The following is a 14,684-nucleotide window of genomic DNA, read 5'->3' as shown; positions in this document are numbered from 1 at the left end:
TAATATATATATATTTTAATGTTTTTATTTATTTTTGAGACAGAGACAGACATAGCATGAGCAGGGGAGGGGCAGAGAGAGAGGGAGACACAGAATCGGAAGCAGGTTCCAGGCTCTGAGCTGTCAGCACAGAGCCTGACATGGGGCTTGAACCCATGGACCGTGAGATCATGACCTGAGCCGAAGTCAGATGCTCAACCAACTGAGCCACCCAGGCGCCCTGAAATTATAATCTTTTATACATTAGTAAAATGTCAAGAAATCCAAGTAAATCAGAAAAAAAAAAAAACAAGGAAAAACTTAAAGTATGCTCTGTGAAGAAAAATTAAAGGAGCTGGAATGATTTTAACTTGGAAAAGAAAAGAGAAAGGTGACTTTAAAATTCTCAGCATTGAAGAACTGCTGTGAAGAATTTGACATGTTTTTTTTTTATGTCGAGCTGCATAAATAAGAAATTTAATTAGATATGAATAAAAACATGTCTAGAAGGATAAATAAACTTGATTAGACTATAAATTGCTTGTTTTGAATACATGGGGTATTTTGCCTGGGATTTATCCAGGGAACCTTTTAAGTAAAATTCCTTACACCTAATGATTATATGATGGTATAGAAACAAGTCTTATAAATCATTGGAGTCTATGTTTCTTGTCTGAAACTGACTCAGAGTAGAACAATTAATGTTTTTTGGAGCCACATATGGAGGTGCTAAAATAAATTTGGCATTGAGTAATTAAAGGTAACTAATTACATAAAAAAATATCAGTTCAGCGTGAGCCATAAATCCATAAAAAATATGAGTTGCTATTTCACCAGATAAAGACTGCCTCTACATAGAGTATGCTTTTTTTACATTAAGTGATAATGCTTTTCCCATTGAAAAGTGGAAGCTGTGGTGTTACGTTAGCTTCGGTAATGACCAATGAGAATTTTGTTGACATAAAAGGGCTGAAATTGTGGAGAAATAATAGGGGAGAAGAATTCATTTTGTGCGTACTTTATAGTAGTGTCTGTGGTAGTCTGACAGATTTATTAAATGTAATCCTTCTGTGCTCATAAAGACTGTGAGTTTGGCTTTGCTATTCCCTTTTTATAGGTGACAGAATCTAGAGCAGGCAGGTAAAGTATTTTCATCAGTGGTGCACAGTATCATGCCAGAATTTGAACCCAGCCCTTTGTGCTTGAAAATCTGCTACTTTTACTATACCTTTGTTCTTTTTGTATGAGGAAAGAGTGGTAAAATGTTTAAAAAATTATTTAGTGCTCTCCCCAAAGAAGAGAGAGAAGGAAATTATTTTTCTCTTTAATTCAGAAAGAGAACGATATTTAGATGTATCAAGGAAATTGGGGAAATCACAATAGCTGGGAACTTTTGGGAAAATATGGCATGTAGCATATGATTTTTAGCGGTTTTAGTACATACGTTACATTACTATAATAACACTACCGGCGGGGCCCAGATGATATTGGGAAAAAGAAGTTGAGACTGACATACATGAATTGGTAATGCACGACTGGGTAATGTTCTTATTTAAGATAAATGGGTTGATATGCATTGAATTCTGAGATTTGAAATCACATCTTATATCATGTTTCTCTCCCAGTTCTAGCATGTTGCGTGGAACATGGTAAGCACCTAGTAAATGTGTGTTGGATGGTTACAGAATGCTTTTTCTTTACCCCTTATCTTCAGATCCACACATGTAGGGAGATATGCAAAGAGGCTGAGGGATAGAACTGAGTTGTTTGTATTTTATGAAGCAATATTTAAATCATTAAAAAGGTCCGTGAAAGTGATTTTTTTCTTTCAACATTCAAATGATTAAATTTATTTTTCACGAGACTTGCATTGAGAGGTAGAAGACTAAATGAAGCTTCAGAAGAAATTTAAGAATGTTACACCGACTTGGCTTTTGCTTTAAAAATGAAGTGCTAGCCTATTGTGTTTTGGAGAATACAGCCAAGTTCAGAATCTTGGAATCCAGGTGGAACGGTGTAATTACTGTTTATGCCCACAAGATGTCAGCTGTGCTATGCTTTGCCAGCAGCTCCGTTGCAGCACTCAGAAGGAGGCTCGCAAGGCCAAAGGGAGTGCATCCAAGACTGGGACACACTCTGGGCAGTTTGCTTCTGCTTCAAAGAAAACTGAGGATCCATTTGTACAACTCCCCTCCCCCACAAGTCTTAAACCCAGAGGGCATATCAAGAATCAGAATTAGAGGAAATATTCTGTTAGTAGCAAGGAGCTGAAGTTCAAAAGTAGAGGTGATATTAAAAATGCAACCTGTCCAAGAATCCTCAGAGTTGATCCCAAGGAAAGGTGAATTTTGAGAGAGTGGGGACAGCCCCAAATCCGAACTCAAGTTGAAACTAAGTTAATGAGGCATTGGTTCAGTGATTTCTACATGAAGTTTTCAGATATCTTAATCTTTCAGTGACATAAAGCACATGTCCCGTTTTCAGGGTTTATATTGAGGTTTCAAAGCCATGTTTCATGTTTGTGACACTCATTTTGTTAGTTTTCTCATCTGTAAAATGGGACCACCACTTTAAAGGTTTTATGACGTAGCTACCTTACAAGATTGTTGTGAGAGGATCACTTCAGGGAATGATTGTAAAAACGTTACAATGTGCTTAATACATTTTAGCTGGTTTTTTTTTTTTTTTTTTTTCAACGTTTATTTATTTTTGGGACAGAGAGAGACAGAGCATGAACAGGGGAGGGTCAGAGAGAGAGGGAGACACAAATCGGAAACAGGCTCCAGGCTCTGAGCCGTCAGCCCAGAGCCCGACGCGGGGCTCGAACTCACGGACCGCGAGATCGTGACCTGGCTGAAGTCGGACGCTTAACCGACTGCGCCACCCAGGCGCCCCAAGCTGGTTTGTTTTTTATTTACAATTTACGTTTTGTTACCCTTTTAAAAAATTGAGGTATAGCTAACACACAATGTTATATTAGTTTCAGGCACACAACATAGTGATTTGACAACTCTATATGCTATGCTCTCTAGAAGTTGTAGCTACCATCTGTCACCATATAACACTATTACAATACCACCAACTGTATTCCCTGTGCTGTACCTTTTATCCCTGTGACTTATTCATTCCATAACTGGAAGCCTGTACCTACCTCTCCCATCCCATTTTGCCCCTCTCCCTCCCCCCTGCCCTCTGGCAACCACCAGTTTTTTTGTGTGTTTATGGGTCTATTTCTGCTGTTTTGGCTTGTTTTGTTTTTTAGATTCTACATATAAATGAAATCATACGGTATTTGTTTTTCCCTAACTAACTTATTTCACTTAGTGTAGTGCCTCCCAGGTGCATCCATGTTGTTGCACATGGCAAGGTCTCATTCTTTTTTATGGCTGAATAATATTCTGTGCATGTGTATACCACTCCTTTATCCATTCATCTGTTGTTGGACATTTGGATTATTTCCGTATCTTGACTATTGTAAATAATGCTGCAATAGACATAGGGGTGCATATATCTTTTTGAATTACTGTTTTTGTTTCCTTTGGTGGCATTACTGGGTCATATTGTATTTCTATTTTTAATGTTTTTGAGAACCTCTGTAATGTTTTCCACAGCAGCTGCACCAATTGACATCTCCACCAGTAGATGGAGGTTCCCTTTTCGCCATGTTCCCTTCACCACTCGAAGGTTCCCTTTTCGCCACGTCCTTGCTAAAACTTACTTCTTATTTTCTTAATACTAGCCATTCTGACAGGCACGAGGTGATGTTTCATTGTGGTTTTAATTTGCATTTCCGTGATGATTAGTGATGTTGAATATCTTTCAAGTATCTCTTGGTCATCTTTGGAAAAATAACTATTAAGGTTCTCTGCCCATTTTTAATCAGATTATTTATTTTTTTGGTGTTGAGTTGTAAGTTCTTTATATGTTTTGGATATTAACCCCTCATTAGATATATCATTTGCAAGTATCTCCTTCAGTTCACTGCATTGCCTTTTTTTGTTGTGTTGATGGTTTCCTTTGCTGTGCAAAACTTTTTTATTTTGGTATGGTCCCAATAGTTTTTTGCTGCTGTTTCCTTTGCCTGAGAAGACATAGCTAGAAAAATGTTGGTAACAGCGATGTCCAAGAGATGAATGCCTTTTTTTGGTTGTTGTTTTGTTTTAAAGGAATTTTATGGTTGCAGTTCTCACGTTTAGGTCTTTAATACATTTTTAGTTTATTGCTATGTATTGTGTAAGAAAGTGGTTTAGTTCCATTCCTTTGTATGTAGCTCTCCAATTTTCTAACACCATTTATTTAAGACTGTCTTTTCCCGACGGTGTATTATTGCCTCCTTTGTTGTAGATTAATTGATCATATAGGTGTGGGTTTATTTCTGCCCTCTCTATTCTGTTGTACTGATCTATGTGTCTGTTTTCGTGTCAGTACCATACTGTTCTGATTACTGTAGCTTGTAGTATATCTTGAAATCTGGGATTGAGATACCTCCAACGTTGTTCTTTCTCAAGACTGCTTTGGTTATTTGAGGTCTTCTGTAGTTCCATACAAATTTTAGTATTGTTCTCGTTCTGTGAAAAATGCTGTTGGTATTTTGATCGGGATTGCATTGAATCTATAGATTGCTTTCAGTAGCATGGACATTTTACCAATATTAATGCTTCCAATCCATGAGGATGGAGTATCTTTCCATTTGTTTTCTTTCATTTCTGTGTTCAGTGTTCTATACTTTTCAAAGAACAGGTCTTTCAGCTCCTTGGTTAAATTTATTCTTAGGTTTTTTTTTTTTTTTTTTTTTTTTTTGGTACAGTTGTAAATGAGATTGTTTTCTTGATTTCTCCTTCTGCTACTTTGTTACTAGTGTATAGAAATGCAACTGATTTTTGTGTGTTAGTTTTGTATTTTGAAACTTCAGTGAGTTCATTCACCAGTTCAATAGTTTTTTGTTGGAGACTGGGGTATTCTAAATATAGTATCACGTCATCTGCAAATAGTTACAGATTTACCTATTATTTACTTATTTGGATATCTTTTATTTCTTTTTCTTGTCTGACTGCTGCAGCTAGAACTTTCAGTACTATGTTGAATAAAAGTGGTGCGAGTGGACTTTATTGTCTTATTCCTGATCTTAGAGGAAAAAATTTCATGTTTACACCATTGATTATGATGTTAGCTGTGGGTTTGTCATATGTGGTCTTTATTATGTTGAGGTATGTTCCCTCTAAACCCACTTTGTTGAGAGCTTTTTTAAAATTAAAAAAATTTTTTTTTTAACATTTATTCATTTTTGAAACTGAGAGAGACAGAGCATGAGTGGGGGAGGGGCAGAGAGAGTGGGAGACACAGAATCATAAGCAGGCTTCAGGCTCTCAGGTGTCTGCATAGAGCCAGAAGCGGGGCTCGAACTCACGGACTGCGAGATCATGACCTGAGCTTGAAGTCAGATGCCTAACCGACTGAGCCACTCAGGTGCCCTGAGAGTTTTGTTTTTTTTTTTTTTAAATTATGAACAGTTGTTGTATTTTATTAGATGTTTTTATGCATCTATTGAGATGATCAAATGTTATTTTTCTTTCTTCTTGTTAGTGTGATGTATTCGTGAATATTGGGCGATTCTTTTATCCCTGGAATAAATCCCATTTGATTGTTGTAAATACTTCTTAAAAATATATTGTTGAATTTGGTTTGCTAATACTTGGTGAGGATTTTTGCATCTACGTTTATCAGAGATACTAGCCTGTAGTTTTGTTTTTGTTTTTTTTTTTTTGTTCTTTTTTTGTAGTGCTTTTGTCTGGCTTTGGTATCAGGATAATGGTGACCTTGTAGAACAAACTGGGAACTTTTTCTCCTCTGTCTTTTGGAATAGAAAAGAATAGGTATTAACTATTTTTTAAACGTTTGGTAGATTCCGCCTGTGAAACCATCTGGTGCTGGGCTTTGTTGGGAGATTTTTGATTATTGATTCAATGTCATTACTAGTAATTGGTCCCTTCAAAATTTATATTTCTCTCTGATTTAGTTTTAGGAGATTATACGTTTCTAGTAATTTATCCTTCTAGGTTGTCCAATTTGTTGGCATCTAAGTTTTCATAATATTTTCTTGTAATTCTTTGTATTTTTGTGGTGTTGGTTGTTATTTTTCCATTTTTGAGTTTATTTGAGTCTTTTCTCTATGTGTCTGTCTGTTTTTATGACGAATCCAGCTAAAGGTTTATCAATTTTCTTGATCTTGTAAAATAGCCAGCTCTTAGTTTCATTGGTTTTTTTTTTTTCTGTTATTCTGTTAGTCTCTATTTCATTCAGTTTTGCTTTTATCTTTAGTATTTTTTCCCTCTACTAGATTTGACTATTCTTCTTTTTCTAGCTCCTCTGGTGTAAGAGTAGGTTGTTTATTTGATATTTTTCTTGTTTCTTGAGATAAGCCTGTATCACTATAAACTTTTCTTTCAGACCTTCTTTTGCTTTGTCCAAAAGATTTTGGATCATTATCTTTTCATTTTCATTTGTCTCCATGCGTTTTTTGGTTTCCTCTTTGATTTTATGGTTGACCCATTATTGTTTAGTTGCATGTTGTTTAGTCTCCATGTATTTGTGTTCTTTTCAGATTTTTTCTTATAATTGATTTCTAGTTTCATGCTATTGTGGTCAGAATAAATGTTTGATATAATTTTAGTATTCTTAATTTTTTTGAGACTTGTTTTGTGGCCTACTATGTTATCTATCCTGGTTAATGGTCTGTGCACACTTGAAAAGTTACCAGTGTATTCTGCTGGCTTTGGATGGAATGTTCTGTACCTATTTGTTAGGCCCATCTGGTTTAATGTGTCATTCAAAGCCACTGTTTCTTTGTTGAATTTCTGTCTGGATGATCTATCCATTGATGGAAGTGGGGCGTTAAAGTCCCCCATTATGATTTTATTACTGTCAATTTCTCTTTTGATATCTCTTAATGTTTGCTTTATGTGTTTAGGCATTTTGTGTTGGGTGCATAGATGTTCACAGTTGTTATATCCTCTTGTTCGGTAGATTTATCCTTGTGTAGTGCTCTCTTTGTCTATTGCTACAGTCTTTGTTTTAAACTTCATTTTGTTTAATAAGCATTGCTCCCCCAGGCTTTTTTTGCTTCCGTTTACACAGTACATGTTTTTCTGTCTGTGTGTGTCTTTAGGTCTGAAGTGAGTCTCTCATAGGCAACATATTAGATGAGTTTTTTTTTTTTTAATCCATTTAGTCACACTATGTCTTTTGAATGGAGCATTTAGTTCATTTAAAGCAATTTGGGGTGCTGGGTAGCTCAGTTGGCTAAGCGTCTGACTCTTGGTTTTGGCTCGGGTCATGGTCTCGTGGTTCGTGGGTTCAAGCCCCCCTTTGGGATCTCAGTTGGCAGCACAGAGACTGCTTGGGATTCCCTGTCTCCCTCTCCCTCTGCTCCTCCCTGCTGTCTGTCTCTCTCAAAATAAATAAGCATAAAAAAATTTAATGATGGGTATGTCAAATTGTATTGCTATTTTGTTAGTGTTCTGATTATTTTGTAGTTCTTTCTTTCTTTCTTTCTTTCTTTCTTTCTTTCTTTCTTTCTTTCTTTCTTTCTTCTGTATTCCCTTCGGTTTGATGGCTTTGTTTAGTGTTATGTTTATCTTTCTTTGTCTTTATTTTTTATGTATTATAGGTTTTGATTTGTTGTTACCACTGGGTTCTCATATAACATCTTATGTGTATAGCAGTCTGTATTAAGTTGAGGGTTGCTTAAGTTTGAACACATTCTAAAAGCATTAAGTTGTTATTCCTCCATGTTATTCCTCCATATATTTTGCATCTTTTTATGTATCCCTTGACTGATTTTTTTTAGATACAGTCATAATCGATTACACTGCTTTTGTATTCTAACCTTCATACTGGTTTTATAAATGATTAATTTACTACCTTTACTATAGTTTATATTTACCTGTGGAACTTTTTCTTTTCATAATTTTCTTCTAGTTATGGTCTTTGCTTACCATTGAAAGCATTCCCTTTAACATTTCTTATAAGCCTGTTTAATGGTGATGAGCTCCTTTTAACTTGTTTGTCTTGCCCATTATGAATGGCAGCCTTGGTGGATAGGGTATTTTTGGTTAGAGGTTTCTTCCTTTTAGCACTTAAAATGTATCATGCCACTTCCTGCTGGCCTGCAGAGTTTCTGCTGAAAAATCTGCTGATAACCTTATGGGATTTCCTTGTATGTAACTGTTTCTTTCTTCTTGCCACATTAAACATTTTCTATCATTATTTTTTGTCAGTTTAATTATTACATATCTTGGTGTGGCTCTCCTTGGGTTCATCTTGTTAGGGGCTTCTGTGCTTCTTGGACTTGGATGACTGTTACCTTTCTTAGATGAGGGAAGTTTTCAGCTATTTCTTCAAATAAGTTTTCTGTCCCTTTGTCTCTTCTCCTTCTGAGGGTCTCATAATGTTAATGTTATTATGCTTGATGATGTCACTGGCCTCCCTTAACCTTTTCTAATTTTTTATTATTCTTTTTTCTTTTTGCTGTTCAGCTTAGTTGCTTTCTATCGCTCTGTCTTCCAGATTACTAATTTATCTTTCTGCATCCTTTAGTCTGCTTTTAATCACCTCTAGTGTACTTTCAAATTTCACTTCTTGAACTCTTCAGGTCTGACTCGTTCTTTCTAGCTCATTGTTGAAGTCCTCATTGAGATCCACTCTTTTCTCAAGTCCAGTGAGTATTTTTACGACAATTACTCTGAATTTTTTTTTTTAATTTTTTTTTCAACGTTTATTTATTTTTGGGACAGAGAGAGACAGAGCATGAACGGGGGAGGGGCAGAGAGAGAGGGAGACACAGAATCGGAAACAGGCTCCAGGCTCTGAGCCATCAGCCCAGAGCCCGACGCGGGGCTCGAACTCATGGACCGTGAGATCGTGACCTGGCTGAAGTCGGACGCTCAACCGACTGTGCCACCCAGGCACCCCTATTACTCTGAATTTTTTATTAGGCATATTGCTTATCCTTGTTTCATTTAGCTCTTTTGCGGGGATTTTTGTCTTGTTCTTTCATTTGTGACACATTTCTTTGTCTCCTCATTTTGTCTAACTCTGTTTTTGTGTATTGAACAGATCAGCTACAGCTGCTGGTCTTGAGAGTAGTGGTCTTGTGTAGAAGACTAGGTCACGAGTTATCTGTTAGCACAGTCCTTCCTGGTCTCTAGAATCAGGCACTGTTGGTGTCCTGTGTGGGTTGCATGCTACTCTTGTGACTGAGCCACTGTTGCCTTCAGCCTAACTCAGTTGCGGTGACCCATTTTGCCCCCTGTGGGTGCCCCGGGCAGGGTCCTCGTGCTGTTGAGAGGCCTGTCTGACGTCACTCTAGGCTCTTTGGTGGATGGGGCCAGCAGTACGACTAGCTGTCTGCAGTTTGCTTCCCACCTCAGCTGCAGCTGCACCGAAGGACAGGGCCCGGAGGCTGGGCTATGAGAGCTGCAGGGCTCACTGGTGTCTGGGTTATCTATCCCCTCCCCACCTTCTTGGTTCCTGCCAGGGATCCTCACGTGGTGTGGCTGGGCAGGAGCTGCTTTGGAGGGATGCTGCTAAGGCAGGTAGGTTGGGTGGGGCGGTCCGCAATGGAACGCTGGGGTAGGGCATGTGGTGCTAACAAAGTAGATAGGAGCATGTCAGCACTGGCTCCCACAAACATCTGGCTATCTAGACTGGGGGGTGGGAAAGAGAAATGGCGTCTGGCAGCACTTTTGTTTCTGGAAAAATCTCTTGAAGATCCCTACCCCTCCAGCACACATTCCAAGATTAGTTGGTAAACCTTCACATATAGCTCAGGTGATTTTCAAAATGCTGCTGCTTTGCTGTGTCTAAGGCTGAGTTATTTATTATGCTGGATATTTAAAGAGTAGAGACTCAGTTTCCTATTGTCCTCTAGCTCTTTTGGCATTAAGCTCACTAATTTGTAGACTTATTGGAGTTAAGCCCTACTGATTTTTCTTTATTTATTAAAATTTTTCTTAACGTTTATTTATTGTTGAGAGGCAGAGCACGAGTGGAAGGGCAGAGAGACAGGGAGACACAGAATCCGAAGCAGGCTCCAGGCTCTGAGCTGTCAGCACAGAGCCCGACGTGGGGCTCGAACCCACCCCACTGTGAGATCATGAACAAGTGACTGAGCCACCCAAGCACCCCTGATTTTTAAAGCGCCCAAAGTTAAGCCTTACTGTTTTTCCAAACCAGATGTTTTGGAGACTCATCTTTTCCAGTGCAGGTCCCCAGTGCCTGGGGTGCTTAGTGTGGGGTCTGATCCTTTTGCTTCTCTGTGCTTGGGGCGTCCCTCCTGTTTGTGGGTAGTCCTGCCAGGAGTTTAGTTCCCAACTGTGTCTTTGCCCCTCGTACCTTTTTTGATATGGCCTTTTCTCCACAACTAACTGTGGAAGGTCTGTTCTGCTACAGGTCATTTTCAGAGTTAGTTGTACAGATAGAGCTGTTATCTTAGTTTGTCCATGGAGCAAGGTGAGCCCATGATTCTCCTAATTTTTCTTTCCGAACTATCACGTTAGTTCTTTTTTTCAGAAAAGCCATTAGTGTCCATGACTTTTAAAAATACACTTTAAAAAATTTTATTTCTGAGAGTGTGTGTGTGTGTGTGTGTGTGTGTGTGTGTGTGTGTGTTTTATCAAATAGCTAGGTGGACCCTGGCTGCTGGCATGCACTACCGTGGCCGCTGGGTCTCACCTTGGTTGCCCAGCAGTGGAGGCTCTTTGTCAGGAGTCAGGCTGAGAGCATGCAGAAGCACAGTGAGCCTGGTGGTGCACGCCAGTGACAGGAAATTGGGTTGGAATCAGGCCCACAATCGTCAGTGGGTCTGTCTGTTGGCGTGCACCCCGTGGCTGCAGGGTATTCCCACAGGCATGCACGTGGCAGTGGAGGCCATGGTGAGGGTTGGGCTGGTAGCATTCAGGTGCACAGCTGGCACCTCTGGCTCGCCACAGGTGAGCCCAGTGGCTCAGGCTGGTGACTAGAAATCAGACTGAATCTGGGCCTACAGATAGCCGTAGGGGCCTTGGCGGTCAGCGTGCAGTGCCGTGGCACCAAGAACTTGCCGTGGGCCTACATGTGGCAGTAGAGCCTGGTGACAAGAGGCAGGCTCTTTGAGAGCAGGTACGTAGCCAGAGATGCTGGCCCTGAGCGTACGTGGTGGAGGTCAGCCACAAACGTCTAGACTGGCATCTTGCGCTCGCACAGCTTTACAGGCCTGTGCGTTAGCTGCTGGTGTGGATCCCAGTCTTCAGAAGGGGTGGGTGGGAGGCAGTGGGGAAGGGATCGGGTGGCTGGTACGTTTAAACACAAGTGCCTGAGGGGCAGAACTGGTGAAATCTGGAGGGGGTCTGTGGGGGCTGTGCTGACCATTGATCTCTTCAGTGGTGAAAGCTGCTGAGATCCTCTGGGGAGCAGGTCAGTTGAAACCCTGATCGCACTTGGGCCACAGGGCTTATACTGGGAGCCCCTGTTCTTAGTCCTTGTTCCTCGCCATCTCTGTACGTCTCAGCCTTACCAGTCTCTAGGTGGGGTGAAACCAAAGTGGGTCTTTCAGGTGGTGCCCCAAAGGGCTGGGGGAGCTGTTGGTTCACCCCGCTCTCCCTTTCCTGGTGAGGGAAATTCTTTGTCGCTGTGGCGTTTCCTATTGGTGCTGGGCTGTGGTGTCCTGGGTGATGAGATGATATAGACCAAATGAAGCTGTATTTTCCTTTTTGTGTGGTTATTTTCAGGGGTTTGGTTCACTCTGTTGCTGAAGTTGCTCAAGTGGATTCCTGAGCTCTCCCAGAGTTGTTTTTGCTTGGATAGCTGTCTAATTGTTGATCTTTGTGGGAGGATGGAGACGGGGTCTCCTACTCCATCATCTTGGCGATGTCTCTCCTGTCAGAGTAATATTGATGGATCGCTGGAATCTATAGACAACTACATAAATAAGAGTGCTTAAAGCTAAAGGTGAATCAGTATAACCAAATAAATTAGGACGTTAGATTCATGGAGAAACATGACTTGTACATTGCAGGAATTTTATTACATTAAGACTGAAAATGGCTAATAAGAAATAAGTGACATTTAATTCTATATATCCACATAAAGGAGTACACATACACACACATACATACTTATGTGCAAAAAATATCCCATGTATTCTTATGAATGTGGTGTAGAAAATTCAAAGGAGTAATTCCACCGCATTTATATGATGTTGGGAATACTCACGTTTAAATGTAAGGCAGTGGGAATTCTGTCAAAAAAATAGAATGACTTGGACCAACAGAAAGCTCTGTAGATTTGTTATTTCATGGCGTTGCTTACTTTCTCTCTGTTCGCTCATTATTTTACACCGATGTGCATACTGAGCTCTGGCCTATATTTCATTGAACTTATGCTCCCTCTTTCCACCCTTCTGGAAGGTACGATATAGTATAGCGCTATGTGGTTTCAGGCTGCCACTCGATTCCTTCAAAAGGTTATTATTGGAATCAGCCTGATACACCTTGTTGGCGGTCCACCAGGTGTAATTCTAGCATAGGCTTTAATGTGGGCTAAGTTGGGTTAACACAAAGTGTCTAATTGATATGAAGGATGTGGAGTGATATGGAACATCTTGATGGCACTGACTTAACCCTTGAGTGGTCTTGAATGAGATAGGAATGGGATCCTCCGGGACTGCTAGTTGGCAGGTATCTGCAGACAGCTGGTCCACTAGTTTCTGTAGGGCAATAAGAGCCAAAACCACATAGTAGGTCTGCACTGGCCGATTATCCGGCTCAGTTCTTTGAATGGTGAATCCTTCCTCTTATATTTTTATCTTTTATTAAAGTTATACATGTATAATTAGTTTTGAAAAGTCAGAAGTACAAGGCTCAAGAGATGCCTGGGTGGCTCCGTCGGTTAGGTGTCTGACTTCGGATCAGGTCATGATCTCACAGTCCGTGAGTTCGAGCCCTGCGTCAGGCTCTGTGCTGACAGCTCAGAGCCTGGAGCCTGCTTCTGATTCTGTGTCTCCCTCTCTCTCTGCCCCTCTTCTCTCTCTCTCTCTCTGTCTCTTGAAAATAAACATTAAAAAAAAAAAAAAGGAAATACAAGCCTCAAAATAAAAAATAGTAGACCACTTTCTGACCTTTTACATACCTAATTCCGACTCCATAGAGGCATCTACTTTTTAAAACTTTTAACTCTTTCTTCTGTTATTTATTTAGGAAAATACTGATTTTTTTCAATTTTAGATTTTATTTATTGATTTCCCACCTTCTACTTCTGTCCCTGTTCCTCCCAATAATGTTATAATTTTTATTTTATTTATTTATTTATTTATTTATTTAAAAAAAATTTTTTTTCAACGTTTATTTATTTTTGGGACAGAGAGAGACAGAGCATGAACGGGGGAGGGGCAGAGAGAGAGGGAGACACAGAATCGGAAACAGGCTCCAGGCTCTGAGCCATCAGCCCAGAGCCTGACGCGGGGCTCGAACTCCCGGACCGCGAGATCGTGACCTGGCTGAAGTCAGACGCTTAACCGACTGCGCCACCCAGGCGCCCCATAATTTTTAAAAATCAGGACACCTGGGTGGCTCAGTTGGTTAAGCATCCAACTTTGGCTCAGGTAATGATCTCCGGTTCGTGGGTTCGAGCCCCACACTGGGCTCTATACTTATAGCTTAGAGCCTGGAGACTGGTTCAGATTCTGTGTCTCCCTCTTTCTTTGCCCTTCCCCTGCTCATGCTCTGTCTCTCTCTGTCAAAAATAAATAAACATTTAAAAAAAATCACTATTCAGAGTTTTTATTTTAATTGCCATGTAAATACTGTTTCTAAATTGAGCCGCTTTATGTGCTTTGACTGTATTTCCTTTCTTGACTACTTCTTGTTTTCCCTGAAGTTAAAAATTGATTATCACGCATTCATTACAGTCCTTCTCCAGGGCTGTTAATCTGTTATCAACATAGATGTGTGTGTCAGTTCTTTTATTCTATTTTTCCCTCCTTGGGGACATTAGTTGTCTTGGAGGCATTCTTCTTAAAGTTCCTTCATACCCTACCCCATCTCTTTTCATCCAAGACGGAATGTTTGCTCTCCACACCTATCATTCTGAAGCTTTTCTTCAGCAACATCCTGGGAATCTTTTCCTCTCTATACTGAATGTCCTATTTCTTGAAACCCACATTCTACTATTAGTTTAGGTATTAGTTTTGATAGAACAAATTCTCTGATAGTTTATAGGGAAGAATGCACAGAAGGTAAAATTTTGGGAGATCTTAAATATGTGAAGCTACCTTTGTTCTGTTCTTATATTTAACTGACAAAAGTGATACAGCATTATAGGTTGGAAATAAGATTTTGAAAGCTTTCTTCATTTGTCTTTATCTTCCAACCCAATGTGAAAAGTACTAAGCCATTCTCATTTCTGCTTCAATCTATTTGACTCTCTTTCCAAAAATCTTTTAGGACCTTCTGTTTATTCTGGTATTCTGAAATTTCACAAAGATGCACATTGGTGTAAGTATATTTTTCATTTGCTATACTAAGCATTTAGTACCTCATGTTCTTCAGTTCCGGAGATTTGTTTTATAACTGTTTCTTTGTCCTTTCATTTTAGATTTCCCACTATGAATATCACCTGAAGATGATGAATCTCTGAATTAGTCCCTCAATTTTTCTTTCCTGTTTTCCTTT

General features: G+C 39.6%; 1 protein-coding gene and 1 non-coding gene across 2 annotated transcripts in view; one reads left to right on the top strand and one right to left on the bottom strand.

Annotated features, from left to right (window-relative positions):
• Nucleotides 1–14,684, top strand: part of RP1 (RP1 axonemal microtubule associated) — a 206,728-nt gene that overhangs the window by 52,538 nt on the left and 139,506 nt on the right. The window lies entirely within an intron of this gene.
• TRNAR-UCG lies at nt 133–217 on the bottom strand. Its single transcript has one exon. It is a non-coding gene; the product is annotated as a tRNA-Arg (tRNA).

This window comes from Leopardus geoffroyi, chromosome C3 (assembly GCF_018350155.1).
Source record: "Leopardus geoffroyi isolate Oge1 chromosome C3, O.geoffroyi_Oge1_pat1.0, whole genome shotgun sequence".
Lineage (NCBI taxonomy): Eukaryota > Metazoa > Chordata > Mammalia > Carnivora > Felidae > Leopardus > Leopardus geoffroyi.
Note: the sequence above shows the minus strand (reverse complement) of the source record. Positions and strands in the feature narration are given on the sequence as shown.